General features: G+C 41.7%; 1 long non-coding RNA gene across 1 annotated transcript in view; it reads right to left on the bottom strand.

Moving 5' to 3' along the window:
- LOC118327616 overlaps positions 1–4,797 on the bottom strand; it is a 32,652-nt gene that overhangs the window by 7,429 nt on the left and 20,426 nt on the right. The gene's annotated exons all lie outside the window — the stretch shown is intronic.

Below are 4,797 nucleotides of genomic sequence, written 5' to 3' on the forward strand. Positions count from 1 at the left end.
ACACACACACACACACTGGAAACTTCCATCATGTTTTAACCCACTGTAAGTACTGTAAGAGTATGATTTACTGCAGAGGGACAGTTCAGTTCAGTCAGAAGTGTAAAATACTAAAATGAAACACACTTCTTTCATCCTTTGAAAGATGAAATATAACAGAACAACTCTTCCGGGCTCAGGTCTGTCCCAGCCTTTAGTTTGAACCATTTTAAATTTTTTTCTGGCTGAGCTTTCAGAATAAAGGCATAAACTTTAAATCTGTTTGAGTTATTCGACCACAGTTGAGTGGTGGTCTTCTAACCAGCACGGTAAACGCTCACACCAGTGCAGCAGCTGTTGTGCCGCAAATGTTTGACAGTTTTTTTTTCTTATTGGGGATTTTTTAGAAATCTTCGGCCTGACATTTTCCAGCATGGAAATTCCTTTCTGAAACTATCTGCAGTATGTGGCTTCATGTTTTTATTAAGGCAAAAATAAAAAAAGGCACCTCTTGGAAAAACATGAGATAGCTAAAACAGCCCTGTTGCCAGAGTTAAATCACTTCAACCATGAACAGCAGACAATCAGCCAACACTCCCTGGAGAAGCAATTGGTTTGACCACAAACCTCAAAAATGTTTGGGTAATCATAATGTGTAAACCATTTTAATCAAATATACCACACCAAACAGCCATATATCACAGACGTGCCGAGGGATCCTAACCTCAGAAATAAATCTTATAAAAAGCATTTACGTGGTGGGATCACAATTTTGAACACAACACAAAAAAACTTTCACTGCGAGTGTGGTAATTAGCATATTTTTACTTGAGGGCTCACAAGTTCACAAGTGAAGCAAGCTTCAAGGTCTTGGCAGAAGCCTCGATGAAAGTAATGATACAATTTTGAGAATGCGTTGCTGTAAATCTGAAATTAAATCTGTTTTTTTCTTATTTCCTGAAAGGATATTGAGGATAGATGGCTCTCATCCTACACCAGAAATTCCCCTTCTCAAGTATCTCCCCTCTGCTCTCACTCTCTTATTTCCATCTCGCCCCGCAGGCTTTCAGCCGTTTGTTTCAAACTGGCGCTTCATGTACTTGGACTACAGGTCCGAAAGAGCACGATTATGCATTCAAGCCCTGTAAAGAGTGGGATACGGTGTGTGTGTATGTGTGTGTGCACGGCGAGCCACTCTGCTTTCAGTGAGAAAAAGAAGGAGAGTGAGAGAGAAGGGGGCTTTAACATGCAAATCCCTCCTGCTGCTTTATCTGCCTCCTCTCATATCGTCCATAGCAACACGGATATGGGCCGTAATGAGGAGGACACACAGGTTAACAGCAGTGAGCTGTCTAAATGAGTGCAGTTGACACGTCCTTCATGTGCACACACACACACACATGCACACACACAAAAAACAGTGTCTTATCAGAGAGACATCAAGGAGGTGTATGTGTTAGCTTAAAGCCATAAACAGACGGCAGCAGGACAGGGTGATTCTCTTGATAAGCCTCGTTGGACTGCTGGCAGCCTGAGACTTTACACACTCACACGCACAACCTCTTTCCCTCTCTTTTATTTGACACTGCCGAGCTGATTTCGATTTATGAGCGTATTAGCACCATTACCCGAACACGTGTCAAGGCGCTGCTTTACTAAGGAGGCGGAGGGTCACGTTTGGCTGCACTTACACATAGGAATACGCACAAACAAACGCACACACACACCTACACACACCACAGCAGTTGGGGAGAGTGAATGAGATAGAGGGTGAATGGTGTTTTTATTTGGATCGATTGTGGCTGGGTTGTAAAAAGGCCAACAATATGCTAGACAACAAGGTTACTTTCATATTTTTAACAGCTATTTGTGTGTGTACTTGCAGACAGACAAATGTTAAACGAGCACAAATACAGACAAGCACAGTTGGATCTAGAGAGAAGCAGGCCCAGGATTACATTTCACTGGTGTGAGGAACACTTGGGTATCTTTTGTCAACATCATTTAATGTGTCCTGATTGTATAAAGAATGGTCATCTAAGGACTTATTTACATAATACTTCTTAAAATGGTAATCAGCTAGATTTTATATTATATTTTGTTTTTTGTAACATATTTGCTGTTAAATGTCTTTTGCTGTACTGTTTTGGCTCTGCATTTTGTCAGTGTCTACAGAAATGTAACGTTCTTCATTTATCAAGGGCAATGTACATGAATTAACATACCGTTGGTGTGCTGTAAAAGTGCCAGACTAAGCCAAAAGAAAATTTTCATCTGCAGTCCCTGTAGAGAAGGATTACAAGAAACAACTACAGATTTGGCTTAAATCATTCCTTCCAGAGAAAGAAAATATGTATGAAAGGTTAGAGATGATAACAAAAACAGGTAGTAATTCTCAATTTTGACTGTTTAGCTACAATACCAAATACTCTGCAATAATCAATATACGTACCTGGTTTTGACTTGGTAAATCTAATTTTGACTCATAATCTTGATTTAGTATCATAATGTTGACTTATTAAGTAAGTAACATAATTTTGACTTAAACAACTTTAAACACTTTTCTCTTACAATAAATATTTCATATTTTTGTCTTTTCAGACATTTCATAACTTTTCTTCTTGGGCTTCCATATAGCTTACATCAACGCACAGATACTGCACTGTGAAATAATAAAAAACAAATAAAAGCTGCTATTGAACAGACAGTAACAAACAAAGATATGGGTCATGCCTTAACAACAATAAATACTTAACACACGAGACAAGGCAACAAATGGATCACATCACATACACAGACCTCAAATACACTTGATAGACGCACAGAGCAAAATGGAATCATTTTTAAACATTGTGCTGCTACCGCTATTGTTTCTCCAGTAACTTGCTCGGTAAAGTACCACAGGATCTTCCTCAGTTGTCTGATATAATTTTCCCACAAAAAAGGTTATTTAAATTGCCTAGTAAATTATTAAAACTGCACCCATTCATTCTCCCTCACTGTAAAATCCAGAATCTATAAATATGAAAATATTTCACATGTCTGCTGGACACAAGATGTCTCCTACTTCACTTTAAAGTCCATCCTCAGTGTATTTGTGCTACCGGTTTAGAGTTTCTTGTGTAAGTTGGAGACATAAGTAAGCTGCATGCACACGTGTGAAGCTGGAGGTGAAAACAGAGAAACTTTCCCCCAGTGAAGGTCAAAATTCAAATGACAATAAGCAAAACATATTTTTGAGTAAACGGGGAGTTTAAGTGTTTTGAAAGCTGGTATGAGTTGTCTGTACTGTATTTAAGTTTTTGAAGCTAATGTTCTCCTTTTTGGCGTGTTAAGCACCTATTTATCTACCTTTAACAAAACAGCTGCTAGTGTAAACTACAGTAAACACATAATTTCTTGTGTGCCAGAGAAGTTTTTCTGGTGTTTAAACATGCAAATATACAGCTTTCATGACCTGTATACATTGATTGATACGAAAATGTTTTGGTTATTAAAAAAAAAGTTCCCTCATTTGGATCAGTTTTATAATTTTGTAGTCTTTCAATGAAAACACTTGAACAGCATCATAACTTTTTTGCTGCTCTGAGCACAAACAAGCTTTTCTGATGCTGCTGCCTCCGTTCAGACATTGAAACATCAAACATCCGGAGGATGACACGCACACACTAGATACAAACCACACACACTCGGACGCATGCATGATAAAACAACAGTGTGGCAGCTAGCGACCACCATGCTGGTAATAATGAGGGTGCAGAGTGGTGCCTCGGGCCGTCCCTCCAGCCTTGAGGGGGGACGAGGTCTGGCTGCGGCTCCCTCGGTGCGTGGGGATGCATCCCTGGAATCATTTAATTCATACCGTAAACGTGACAGGGTTAATGAGTGGCAAAGATGCCCTGGGGACCAGGGGGGGCTGGGTGGGGGGTAAGATGTGTGTGTGTGTGTGGATGGATGGCATGGTGATGTGTGTGTGTGGATGGATGGCATGGTAGTGTGTGTGTGGGTTAGTGCGTAATATTTGCATGCGTGTTCGTTGTAGGAATGGTGCGAACATGATAGGCTGAGGCCAGGGTGCTGTACCCCGCAGTTATAACTAATGCTCTTTAATTCTGGATGCAACGGCTTACAGAGAAACTCCTGGAAAATGGCCGAATGGCAGCATTAGTGGTACGTTTGGGAGTGTGTGTGTGTGCATGATTCGTTAGCGTGTGCTGCTGATGTGTGTGTGGAGAGAGGTAACGAGGGAGAAAAAAAGAGACAGAGGTGGTTCAGGAGTATCAGGTTTACAGGGAGACAGATGGCAAAGGCTGGGTGTAGTTTTAGTTTTTTTGGTGGTCACTGGTTTTAATTACCAACAGAATCCAGATACACACACACACACACACACGATTACCACAATTTTATACACAGCACACACACACACACACACTTTTTACATGCATTCAAAACACCCAGACAAAAGACTACATGCACACGGGCAGAAAAAAAAAACCCAGCACACACAGAGAGCTGTCATTCAACGCCCTCTCCAACAACAGAGCGATCAGACACCGGCGGAGAGGAGAGAGCCGGTAAGGGAACGGAGTGAAAGAGAGGTTAGGACGGAGGACAAAAGCACGGCGCTCTGCGGAGGAGAGAAAAATGAGTGAGGACTAAATTGGCTGGGTGGAGTGATGGAAGACGGAGGGGAGAGGAGAGCGAGAGGCGATGGTGATGGATGAGCAAATGGTGGGCGCCTGATGGGGGAACGAGGAGGCAGAGGAAGGGAGGAGGTGATGTGATTCGCGGGTCGGAAGTACCAGAACCCCCCCCCCC

This window comes from Morone saxatilis, unplaced genomic scaffold (genome assembly GCF_004916995.1).
Source record: "Morone saxatilis isolate NCDOM2014 unplaced genomic scaffold, NCSU_SB_2.0 Contig17, whole genome shotgun sequence".
NCBI classification, from domain to species: domain Eukaryota; kingdom Metazoa; phylum Chordata; class Actinopteri; family Moronidae; genus Morone; species Morone saxatilis.